Source organism: Siphateles boraxobius, unplaced genomic scaffold, assembly GCF_051911475.1.
Source record: "Siphateles boraxobius isolate OS27281-9 unplaced genomic scaffold, OSU_SipBor_1 158, whole genome shotgun sequence".
In the NCBI taxonomy this organism is placed as follows: Eukaryota; Metazoa; Chordata; class Actinopteri; order Cypriniformes; family Leuciscidae; genus Siphateles; species Siphateles boraxobius.
In genome coordinates this window covers 469,577-483,319 of record NW_027508764.1, presented here as the reverse complement: position 1 = coordinate 483,319, position 13,743 = coordinate 469,577, and the positions used below count along the sequence as shown (strand labels likewise).

The 13,743-nt window shown below is 38.5% G+C and overlaps 1 pseudogene across 1 annotated transcript in view; it reads right to left on the bottom strand.

Annotated features, from left to right (window-relative positions):
- The window catches only part of LOC143738898 (uncharacterized), an 84,809-nt pseudogene that overhangs the window by 57,300 nt on the left and 13,766 nt on the right, over positions 1-13,743 (bottom strand). The window contains exons 6-8 of the transcript XR_013204069.1: positions 12,690-12,872; positions 11,711-11,730; positions 7,700-7,939 (exon numbers count right to left, since the gene is read on the bottom strand). The product of XR_013204069.1 is annotated as an uncharacterized LOC143738898 (transcript). The remainder of the gene's footprint in view (positions 1-7,699; positions 7,940-11,710; positions 11,731-12,689; positions 12,873-13,743) is intronic.

Below are 13,743 nucleotides of genomic sequence, written 5' to 3'. Positions count from 1 at the left end.
GCTTTCGCACCTCGTTGACTACCAGCTTCCTCCTTTGAGCTGGGCCTGCCTTGTGCCATTTAGGAGGAGCTAAACTGAGCCCAAAACCCCCTCTTCCATGCTGTACCTGTCCCAAGATATCCCCAATTTGAAGGTCAGCCTTTGCCTCTACTACAGATTTCTTTGCTGACCACTTTCTACCAGTTTTTACCACAGGGGCTGCCTCCCTTACACATTTGTCGCGTGACTCTGCTAAAGTCATTTCCAGTCTGACCTTGGGACACTTAAACTCCTCGGTTAAAGCAGAGACTGGCAACTGCAATACTCCTTTACTATAAAGTCCCACTCTGCTGAGGCAGCGTGGAACTCCCAACCATTTCCTGATGTATGAACTTATTAACGCTTCCAGCTTATCCACTGTTGTCAAAGAAACCTCGTACACAGTCAGTGGCCACAGCAACCTTGGCAGTAGACCAAACTGAAAGCACCAGAGTTTTAGTTTGCCTGTTAGAGCACAGCTGTTTATGCTCTTCAACCCTTCCACTGCTTGTCGTCTAACTTCTCCCACTCGAACTGTGTCCTTTAGATCCCCATCGTACCATCTCCCTAGACTCTTCACTGGCTTCTGAGAAACTGTTGGTATTGCCTCACCATTAATGAAGAATATTTTATCTACTACCTTGCCTTTAACTATTGAGATGCTCCTTGATTTAGAGGGCTTAAATTGCATTCGTGCCCATTCAATATTATCTGTTAACTTCCCCAATAACCGATTAGTGCAGGCTACCGTTGTAGTCATGGTTGTCATGTCATCCATGTATGCTCTGATTGGTGGTAGTCGCATCCCAGAAGCCAAGCGCTCTCCTCCTACTACCCATTTTGATGCCCTAATGATTACTTCCATTGCCATGGTAAAAGCCAGTGGAGAAATGGTGCATCCTGCCATTATTCCAACCTCTAAGCATTGCCATGTAGTGCTGAATTCTGGAGTTGAGAAACTAAATTGCAAATCTCCAAAATAGGCTTTCACTAAATTTGTTATCGACATCGGTACCCTGAAAAAATCAAATGATGCCCAAAGAAGCTCATGTGGCACTGAAGCATATGCATTAGCCAAATCCAGGAATGTCACGTGGAGTTCCTTCCTCTCCTTTTTAGCTGATTGTATTCGTTGCCAGATAACACTGATATGTTCTAAGCATCCTGAGAATCCTGGAATGCCCGCTTTTTGAACTGAAGTTTCAATGAAGCCATTCTTTAATAGGTAGGTTGACAATCTCTGAGCAATAATGCTGAAGAAAATTTTGCCTTCGACGTTTAATAGTGAAATAGGGCGAAACTGACTGATGCTTGTAGCATCTTTTTCTTTGGGTATAAAGACTCCCCCTGCTCGGCGCCATGATCTAGGTACAACCTGCTTTTCCCAAGCCACTTTTATCAATTTCCACAGAATCCTTAGAACTCCTGAAGCACTCTTGTACACTCTGTACGGAACTCCATTAGGCCCTGGAGATGATGAAGCCCTTGCCTTTCTCACAACCTGCTCTATCTCTTTCCACTTAGGTGCACAGACCTCCATTTGGTATTCTGGTGGATTGACAGGTGGGATGTCTGACGGAATTGACATAGGCTCATGCCTTTTTGCATCTGTATGCGTTTCCTCCAAATATCTCTCTAGCTCAACCCTAGATGCTTTTAAAGTGCCATTCTTCTCACTGGCGAATAACTTCTTTATGAATTTGAATGGATCTTTATAGAAATTGGCCCTTGCACGTTCCTTCTTTTTGTAGCGTTTCCGTAGGCGCTCAGCTCTGCGTAATGTTGCAAGCTTATCTTTTATGGCCCTTTGTAAGAGATTGAGTCCCTCCTTCTGACTTTGTTCCGCTCTTTTCCATTGCTTCCTCAGCTGTCTCCTTTCTCTAACTAACCCTTCAATTTTCTGCTGCCGTCTAGACAATCCAGGAGTAGTTTGTACTTTTTCCTTCCTTTTTTCCACACCAAACCTCTCACTTCCATATGCGTAAAAGATGTCCCCAAATTTATCCAGCTTCTTTTCAACTGTACCAGTTAATCTTTCCAATGCAAAGCATAGATCTGTGTTTACCGTGTCCCATGCAGTTTTCTCACTAGCTCTTGGCCATCTAACTCCAGGGCTATGCCCGTTGAGTTTCTTTTCTCTCTTGTGCTGGTTAGTCTGGGTTCACAAGAATCAATGTGTTCATCACTAACTGTGCAAACCCTCATCTCCTCTATGACAGGGGTGCTGATATCCTGCGAACTGTGGTTTGCTTCCTGTCGCTGGATTTCATTCGACTGACTTGACTGACTCCGTAAGAAGTACTGATCAATGCGAGGCCCTTGTCCCTTCTCCCTCAAGCATTTCATTTTCCCTTGATGAATCTTCAAACCCCTGACCGTTGTCGCCTTGCTCCAGCCACAGACACAAGCTTGGAGTTCAATGGCTTTGCTAACTGCTGAACCTGAACTAGTCTTTTGTGAAATACTCTCCATACTCATATCCGTTTCCATTCCAAAGTCGTTAACCATGTTGTCCACCATTGAGTCATCTTCAGCCCCTGCTCTCGCAGACTCTAGGGGTATTTTCCTCTTTAATTTTTCAGAGGCCTTGGGCGGGTGTCTCCAGCATCCTGTAAACACAGAGCTGGATACTGCCGACAAGGGTAGCTAACCCTTACCAGCCCCATTGGGGTCTCTTTCCTCCTGTCAGCTGTCTCTCCAGGCTGTCACAAAGCCTTTCCCTTGTTGCCAGCAGGACTATTCACCGCAGTCACTGGACGTATCCAGATCTTCATGATTTCCATTACACGAGAGTAGATGTTAAAACTTAATGCTGATTTGTACTCGGCTTTCGCCAAGATAAGCACCAACTAAGACGTAGCTTTACAGTAACCTATGCTTCTCCATCCATTTACGCTTCTTTCCATCTGGTGACGTGAATCTCCTTCTGTCTGGTGTTAATAGTGTATTTGCGCGTCAGCACACACAACGGCTGCAACCACAGTGCTGTCCCCCCATAACAACCCTCTGGATTGAGCGGAGTAGGGAACATCTCTAGGGTCTTCAAGTGGGCACCTTCCGTCCTCAGTGTTTCGTCGACTAGCCCACGACACCTCAAGAGGGCTCGACAGTGACTCTGGCGTCCCAGAGTCACCCCCCTCCGTCCCCCACTCAACTCAGCCCAGCTTACTGACCTCTACTTCCCTCTTGCTGCCGAGACCTAACCACAATCTCACAATCTCTCCACAACCCAACCATACGCGCCAACCCGTTTGACTAAGGCTGTCGAGCCCCACTGGTGCGTTAATATGCAGTTTCAGTGGCAACGGTTCCGTATGGCATACCACCTACCGCAAAACACAATATCTGCCCAACCACCCGTCATTCACGCAATATACACAGGAACGTAATGACTGTAAATACTATACAACCTCTACAAATAAACCAACAGTGCTGCTGAGACCTAACCACAATCTCACAGTCTCTCCGCAACCCAACCATACGCGCCAACCCGTTTGACTAAGGCTGTCGAGCCCCACTGGTGCGTTAATATGCAGTTTCAGTGGCAACGGTTCCGTATGGCATACCACCTACCGCAAATCACAATATCTGCCCAACCACCCGTCATTCATGCAATATACAGAGGAACGTAATGACTTTAAATACTATACAACCTATACAAATAAACCAACACCCTTCAAGTTTTCAAGAATTCTACGAAACCGTAGCATGGCGGCCTGTACTCAGCCAGCTAGAATCTTTCCGTCTCAACCACAGCCAGTTGCTGCTCCTTTCTGCTGCTTCAGATAAGTTCTTTACTGTGCGACGCAACTCTTGACCACTGAATCCGACGTCTCTGAGGAACCGGGTTGTAGAGTGTGCCACAAAACCTCGACAACCCACTTCCACTGGATAAACCTGGACTCTCCATCCTCGCTGTTCTGCTTCAGTGGCCAGATGAGCATACCGCAATTTCTTCCTCGCATATGCCTCATCTACCGCATCCTCCTATGGCACTGTTAACTCTATCAGTTGAACAATGCGTCCTGATCCAGACCACAAAACAATATCTGGTCGTAGGTTAGTGGTGGCAATCTCAGGTGGAAAAATAAGCCGTTGATCAAGATCAGCCAGCATCTTCCAGTCCCTAGCAGCTTCCAGTTGTCCTGGGCGAGAATTGGTGTTAGCAACTTTTAATGCACATATAAATGTTAAATAAATAAATATTGATTGCTTAATAAGCTGTGCACCATTAGGCTGACTATATGAGTTCATACTGAATTTCGAGCTGGTGTGTTAAGAAAGAAAATGTTTGTGTTTTCAATGCATGTATCCTGCTCATCATCATACTCCTCAGCAGGCCATATCAGTTTGTAATGTTGATGCTGCTGAATGTAGGCCTAGTATCGGCATTACTGAATGCATAATTTCACCTGTCAATTAATATTGGGTGATTCCAGAATTATTATTTTACTAAAATGAGTTATAATAATATTTTTTTCCCTTTAACATGTATTTTAAGGACATCTTTAAATTATGCACCATTTATAACCTGCAATTCCATTCTTTAACCACTATATATAAACTGTGTGTTCCCTGGTTGCTGGGTTTTTATTCAGACATAATTAGTAACTTTTTGTCAAAGTTGAGTTGATATAGTATCAGTTGATTTAGTATCAGTTTTTCATTACTGTCAAATCTGGACACAGAGGAAGCATTTTGTTATTCATACTAGCTACATATAATAGCTTGATCAGTCACACGAAAGGAATCAGAATCAATATTGACAGTGCAACCAAGACAATATTTCAAAATGTATAATTGAGTGTTAAATACCATGAACAGAGACAACACTGCATCAGAATGGTATTATTACATAAAGAATGGGTATTTAATGTTTTGATTGTAAAGTTTAACATCGGCTGAGTGGTGTAACAGATTAAATAATATATAAAATTTCAATTCAATAAAGTTAACAGATCGAAGATAAAGATGTGTTCGGGCGACTGGTGTGTTTATTGAACCAATAAGATAAGAGTAAAACGAGAGTCAGCGAGAAGCTCAATGGATTGGCTACATGATGAAGGTGGACCGCTCTCCTCTTCGTGCTTGCAAAACTCAATGAGTGAGAGAATCATGCCAAAACAAGCGCAGCTAAAATAAAAACGCAAAATCGAGTTATTTCAGGAACTTTTTTGCCCCATGCACACAAGAAGTCATTCAGACATTTAAAACAGGTTATTTTTTTACACAAAGGTTGGTTTTATGCAGGTCAATCTGTTTTGCAGTTCCTGACTGTTGTTTTCGCTTGCAAATTGCTGTTCATGGGCTTGCAGTGCTTTTGGCCATATTTGTGCCCCAAAAAATGTGTAAGAGGAATACAGATCATATTTATTTTGTGTTAGCATGAAGCTGCAGTTTCACAATACATGAATTAAACTTACGAATAACAGTAAAATTCTGCAAATATTTTTCTCTTACACTTGAAAGGCTATAGTATTATAATATATATTAAAGGATATACACCTTTACAAATCTTCTCTTGCGCATACAAATTTAACTTACGCTTACAAACTTATGTACACTTTCAAATAATCTTACCCTGCACATGCAATTCTTTATGGCATCATATTATCTTCAAATTTATGTTCATCAATTTATCCCGAAAAAGGCTCTGCATTGTATCAACACTTTATTAAGCAGCACAACTATTAAACTATTAACTAAAACAAACATATTAGAATAATTTCTGAAGGATCATGTGACACTGAAGACTGAAGTAATGATGCTAAAAATTCACCAGTGAAACTTTTACTGTTGTGGCAACATAGGATTTTAAAGAAAGATATTTAATTAGAAAACAGTTATTAAGTTGGCTTGGAAAAGCTTTTTATAATTCTTCTTTTATTTACTTCTAATTTTCTAAATGCATCTCCTCCTAGACTTTTCAAGCTACATCCACCAAACGCAGACTAGACCTTGTGGAATTACAAATTTAAGAATCTGTTTAAGATCTGATGATCCTACATCCTTACATAACATCACATGAAAAACTATGGTGAACTAAACTGTATTGGGCATTCAAGGAGAACATGATGGCATCAATTTAGTGATTAGATTTAATATAGTTTCCAGTGAGTGTCAGTCTTTGATCTTTCTTCTGAGAGTATAACTATGTGTGAATGTTTATATAGTCTTATTTCCCGTGACCAGCTGATGTTTATACAATTTGGGGGGTACCATTATCTTTTACTCGGGGGTAATTGCCCATATTGTCTTTAGATTATTTGATGTAGTGGTCACTGCTAAGGCTGTGTGTAAGGTCAACACCTTTAAGGACTGCCCACTGAATGCCTGTAAGATACCATGTAAAGTTCCCTTAGTAAGACTTGATGACTGCAACAAGAAACAGCTCGTGTTCTCAATAAAGAATCCTGCTGAAGATATAACCAAGTCTCCTGGTCTTCGATTCTGAGTTTCTCACATCTTCTTTCAGAAAAACACAAACAGTTATTTTTTTTAAATATCCTGGCTCATCCAAGCTTTATAATGGCAGTGAATGGGGGACGAGATTTTGAAGCCCAAAAAAATGCATCCATCCATCTTAAAAAATAATCCATTCGGCTCCAAGGGATTAATAAAGGCATTCTAAAGCAAAACGAGGCGTTTCCATATATAAAATCCATATTTAAAACTTTATCAACTAAAATAACTAGCTTCCGTACGCATCGATTTGCGGCGAAAGACTAACCCCTGACCTGACAAATGAAGCATCGACGAACGCGTAAGTGCAGAGGATAGAGCAAAACAAAACACCGGTTTAGAGTTTAAAATGAGAAATTTTAAAGAGAAATGTCGGAGGATTACACTATAAGAGAAGAGGAGCTTGAGTTTATTGCACAGCCCTATTTGTTTAAACCGTGAGTGGCTAAACAATCTTACGATACTCCAACATCCTACGTCATACATCGGTTCAGGAGTTACTCTTGTGGTGCAAGTCGACTTGCGCAGTATGTGTACGGCCATCTGCTAGAAGTTATTATAGCTAATAAAGTTTCAAATAAATTCTTACACAAACGCCTGGAGCCAAATAGATTATTTTTTATGATGGATGGATGCATTTTTTTGGGCTTCAAAATCTCGCTCAATTAAATTGCCATTCTATGTACCATTTCTAATACATTGAGACTCATTTAGGCTTCCATTCTATCTAATATTTCTAATCTATCTGTCTATCTATCTATGTTTGTCTATTATAATCTATCTATCTATCTGTCTGTCTATCTATCTATCATTAACACTATACCACATGGAAACACCCTAGCAACCACCCCGAGTACCTTAGCAACCATATAGCAACACCCTGTCTGTCTGTCTGTCTGTCTATCTAACTATCTGTCTGGTAGGCTTTTAAAACTACTAAACTAAAACTTAAAACTATTACAAACTAAAAACCTTGACAATTTAAGCTTTTAAAAATACTTCAAACTTTCTGGCTAGGCTTTTTCAAGCCAACTTAAAGTTTGTCAACAAACTTTTTTTAAATCTAGTTTTAAATTGTAATGTTATACAATATTTGGACTATTTTTGATAATTAAATGCAACCTTGGTGAACAATAATCTTTTTTGAAAATAATTTGAATATATATTTCTATGAATTTAATCTATGCTGCCTCTCATTCTCTATCATTTCCTTTATTACCTTCAGTGTAGTTCTTCTGTAACTCTTCAGCCAGCTGGTTCTGGTTCATCTTCCTCAGGATGGTCAGTGTTTTCTTCACAGCTTCTTCTGCTCCAAAACACTCCATCATTATATCCACTATATCAGTGACACCAGCCTTCTCCAGTTTACCAGCTCCAACGTGTCCTTTTTGTTTTAAAAGACTCTTAAATCTCTTCAGTTCATATTCCTTCAGGTCATCTAGAGTCTCATAAAGCAGCTCTAAAACAGATGCCATCGTCCTTCATGGACTGTTGGAGCAAAGGAAAAGTATTTAAATAATTGTACTTTTATAGCCGATATCTATGCAGAATATGCACATAAATGTGCATAACGAAATTACACTGTGGCCAGGTCAACTATTATGAAGCATTTTTTAAACTTTTAAGGTCTAAAACAGGTTGTTATTCAGTTAAGAGTCATTAGCTCATTACTAGATTATTGTTTCTGATATATTCTCCTGAATGCTGGTGATTATTGAGTCTCAACAGATTTCAGAATTACTTTCACATTTTGTCATTATCTTCTTGGAAGACTTGTCTTTTACATTTCAGACCAGACTGGAATTAAAAGAATAATGTGACACTAAACATACTAAAAGTCGTTGTTGTGAATAATAATAATTCATACAAAAAATGTTATGGATTAATGGAAAAAATAGTCAGCAGACCCCAGATACACACTCACTCGCTTACACAAACACTCGTTTCAGACTAGTAAAACCCATTAAAGGTCTATTAGTTGTGCTGCATGAATCTTCTGTGATCACTGGAAACATGACACTTAAACATTGGTCAGTAACTTAATATATTTCCTAACTTACCTTGAATAATTAATGACAATATTTGCAGATGTTTCTTTGTCCTCTGAAATAACACCCGATCATCAAAAGCACTGAATTTCCTTTCACTTCCGTGTTCTCATAAAGAACTGTGGCCGTTTCTCAATACCAAGTACGCGAACTTCGGACTTGCCAAGTTCGACTCAGGAGAACGAACTCCCGAGGAGGACGCGAGTCCGGTTATTCTGCAAATGGAACAGCGGCGTTCTTGATCGCGTCACTCAGCACGCTCTGGCTACTCGGTTATCTCTCTTTATGTATATTTTAGGCAACAATAAAACGAAATATGGTATAAAATACAACTCTGCCTCTTTTCAAATAAAACACCACTTTTCATTTAAAAAAAAATCTTAAACATATTAATGGCCACACAAATGTGGTTCAGGCAACGCACATTAATACATTTTTATTAATCAATTAATAAAAAATAAATAAAATAAAAAAGGGAGAGTTTTTTCTTCTGTGTTTTCTTTTGAAGTATGCATTTCAAGTTAAATTTCTCAGATGATTACATTTTAATTTACTTTACAAGCTCTCAACATCATGTTGTGGGTAGAGAGCTAATTAAATAGGGAGCTAGTTTACTTTCTGTTGATAAACAGCAGTGGATTAAGGTTATCTGTTGTAAGCATGTACGTGTAGGCCTATGTATGGATGGGTTTTATGTGTATATGTTGTTTTTATATGATCCCAGCAAACTCTTTGGTCAATCAACTTAAATATGATTCTATCTTCCCACATGGCCTTCGATTATTTGAATTATGATGGAGAGGATGTAAAACACTGTATTGATATAGATAAGAATTTAAATTGTAAATATTACACTCCTGAGCAACTAAAAAGCTTAAATAATACAAATAGTTACTCATTTTTGCACCTTAACATTAGAACCTTGTGTAAACATCATGAAGACTTAGCTATCTTACTCTCAAACTCTGACTGTACCTTATATGTTATTGGTTGCGGTGAAACCTGGCTTAATGGTTTACTAGTCTGGTGTAATTTACAGCATTATCCGCCAGAGGGCGCCGAACACCAAACAGACAAACGTCTGAATAAAAGAGCGTGAAATTGATTTTCATCTCAACCATTAATGCTTTACTAAACCTCTGGTTTACTGTGTCACAAGATCTTTATGATCAGTCACTTTGTTGTACAGCAATAGTTGTTAAATTTGTTATGAGGGACGATACTGATATGAACTTTTATATAGGTTTAAAGGAAGAAACATCATCAAACTTTAGTAGCAACAACAGTTCCTATATCAATATCCTAACCAATGGAATAGCCTTAAATAATGTTTAGCCAAACAGAAAAGGGTAAAAAGGCTGTCAAAAGTACTAATATGTATCATTAATGGTTAAATATTGTATAAAGGTGTATCTTATGAAAAGGCTGTTTTAAAAATAATGTCCTTGAGAGTGCAGAAACTATCTATTGTGTCATATTTTCATTTTTTGATTGAAAAACTAATGCAAAGATATTTATACATGCTTAATTGTGGCTTAAGTGTCTAAATACTTTCAGTGGCCACTGTATATGAACATTATCTAAATCTTTACATTTCACCTGAATCAAAACAATGTAATGCATCATCAACTATGAACATGCACAAATTACCATCATAGCACTTGAATGATTGTGCTTGTAGACTTTCTGGATAAACACAAAAGCAGAAGATATTCTGTACAACTGGCTAATGGATGATTTAATGATTATCAGCACAAGCTCTTCTCAAGTCCCTGTAAAGCTCTTTCATAAAACCAACCTCAGAAATCATCCAATTTGTGAAGCAGCAGAGAAAACAAAACGATAAAAGAAGACTAAATACACTCATTGGGTCTCATTCATGAAACACGAGCAGAACGAATTTCTGTGTAAATCGTGTGTAAAGTGGTTCTGGCGTATATTTTCAGATTCATTAAAATGTTCGTATTTTCCAAATGTTAGTTGGTACGCAAGAAATCTACACCTGCTCCCAGCCACGCGTAAATAGTGCGCTTAACACCCGAACGTTTTGCTCATTAATAAGGTTGCATTTTAATTCACCTTAATCGGGTACATATTTACACAGCATTTTGAAAAAATATTATATATAATAATTACATACGGTTTTTCTTATTATGAGAGCCAGTAATAGCATCTGCGATGGTGGTCCTTCTCCAGTTTTAATACGATTTTTCCGAAGTGAACTAATTAGTTTTTTGCTCTCAAGCTTAATGTCGAACCATTTTCTTCTCACTTCTGGGAATGTTCGATTAACAGATGAAACTCCATTGACTGCATCTGTAATATGCTGCCAAGCTTCTTTTTTTTTAGGACCCGATACGCCACTATGTACGCTTGAAAATAAAATGTGGCGTTTTGAATGAACTTCTGATAATAAAACTTCAATTTCTGCATCTGAGAATTTTTTTTTCATTCGCATTCATGTCATAATATGATGCCCATATATAGTTGTCAGTCGAATTTAATGGGCGGGATTAATGGTAATTGAGAATGAACGTGCACGCGCATCCCATTTACGACTGATTGGAATTCATTAACACACACACACATTTCACTATCACATCTGATGTTTACGAAATATTTGTGAATCAGGAGAAGAGTTTTCGGGAAGGTCTCTTTACGCGCAAATCACTCGCATATTTTCTCGTATATTTACGAATGTTTCATGAATGAGACCCATTGTGTTAAATGTGTGTGAGTGTCAGAGACGCTGTAGAAGAACAAAGTCAGTCCAGAAATACTCTTACTCTGCCAGTAAATCTGTAATCAGAACAGATCAACTCCAGGATAATTAGTTGAATCCAAATGTACAGTGTCTACTTCCTTTCCTGCTGATTCCTTTAACTAATATTCATTGACTGACTCCATTCAGCCTCCCAGTAACAGCGTCCAGTCAGACTCTCTCCACACAGAACCTGACGACACTCATCAAATCTCTATGGATGATCAGGATACGGCTGATCCTCAAACACGTGTGTCATGTTTCTGTTCTCCTTAGACAGAATGAGACGAGTGACTTCTGTGTTTGGATCTAGTCTGAGATTATTGTTGCATTATATTGATTATTGTTGTACAGCGTCTGAAGACAAGAAGAGAGAGCAAAACAACATTAACCACAGATAAATGTGTGTCTGCAAACATACCTGTATCATATTCAATTACACTATAAAAACACACATTTACTTAATGATGAAAATTAGAATAAACCCATTTTAAATGTTTATATATTTATATAATATATAATATATAAAGACATACCAGATTTCTATTTTTGTAGATAAAGATAATTAAGCAATATCACATGAGCAAGAGTGAAAAAACAGTGAAGAGGATCATAATGGTTAAAGATGCCTGTCTAATGCTTGTTTATAAGAAATAGTGAAGACAGATGAAAGAACCATGTGTGAAAGACCCCAATCGTGTGTTAGCTTGTCAACATGTTCCCTTGAAGGTGAAGACAATGAAGCTGCAGAAGAAGATCCAGTGTCAAAACAGGGAAGCACCTCAAATGTATGGGAGTATTTTTGTTTTAAACACTATGAAGGAACTCAATCAGAAATGCCATGTAAAACCTGTACAGTAGATCATGTGTAGCCTCTCAAAGAGGAAATATGACAACCCTGTCAGTCCAAGCACAACACAACCAAACCAGCACACAAAAAAAAACAATCCACTGATTCTGAGTCAAATAAAACCTCTGGAGGATTAAAAATTCTTAAAGGGACAGTTTACACAAAAATGATAACCCTGTCATAATTTATTCACTCTCATGTCATTCTAAACCTGTATGGATTTTTCTGCCGAACACAAAAGATGATATTTTGAAGTTTTGGTGACCACTGGCTGAAAAGAAAATGTCTTCATTTGTGCTCCACAGAATAAAGGAAGGCATACAGGTTTGGATGACGTGAGGGTGAGTAAATAGTGACAGATTTGAAATGTTTGCGTGAACTATCTTTTTCAGAAGGCCTACTCCTGGAGATTGATATTGTAACAAATTAAATAAATAATATTTTCCTCCATGCAGCTTTACTACAGAGCCTTTCGACATTTCACTCCACTGTACACTTGTATATTGTAAGACTGAAATACAAATATAAATATTCACAGGATGAATCTTACCGCTCAGTATCCAGTTTGTTCAGTGCGTAGTTTGGATCCTTCAGTAGATCAGAGAGCATCCTGTCTCCTGATTCTCCCAGGTGATTGTCGCTCAGATCCAGCTCTATCAGGTGTGAGGGGTTAGAACGCAGAGCTGAGGCCAGATAACCACAGCCTTCATCCTTCACATCACAGTCCCGTAATCTACAAAAACACACAGAAACAATGAAGATATCTGAGACTGTGACATCAGAACACACAACAAAAGCTTGTTAAATCTGTTGATTAATTACACATCAATTTAATATAAACCAGTGAGGGGCCATGCATTTCACACCTAGGCCTTCAGTGGTGTCCGAACTGAATTAATAACTTTTAATAGTGTAGCAGTGCATAGATTCTCTATAATTGTTGTGAAATTGCTGTTTTCATTTTGCACCAGAGAAACGAGCGAGTGAGTTCGGCTGGTGCGTTTGTGTAGTGGTTCTTGCGTTCCAATTATAAGTTCAGAAACAGAGCCTCCCTTGACTTGTTGTTCAAGGGTTACAATAGTCCCTTTTTAGACGTTACAATAGTATGAAAGTTTGAAAAAAAAGTTTCGATCATAAATTTAAAAGAAATATTAAGAAGAAAATCATATTCACCACAGAAAAAATGGGGGCAACAAAAAACATTATACTCACCAAAACTACTGATTATTTTTTACACAAAATCCATCCTTATTTTCCTTAAAAGACTTCGAAGACTTCAATTACTCTGTTGTACAGGTTATCTGTGCGTTTCTGTTCCAACAATAAGTCTTTTCCTTCGAGGCTAATGCTGAAAGTCGAGTCCCGTCATATTTCTGGCATAAGTTTTAATTCGCTTTAGGGCTGAGAGTGTCTGCTCGACAGAAGCAGTGGACACAGGGACAGTCACCGCAAAACATGACGATGTGTACAGCTGCCCCATGCTCTCACACAGATTTTTGAAGGAAATCAATGAGATCAGTGGGACTTTTGCCTTCAAAATCATTCGTGGCATACATTACAGTCAGTTCTGTTTTTACCCGGATAGATCGAAGGATAAGCTCAGG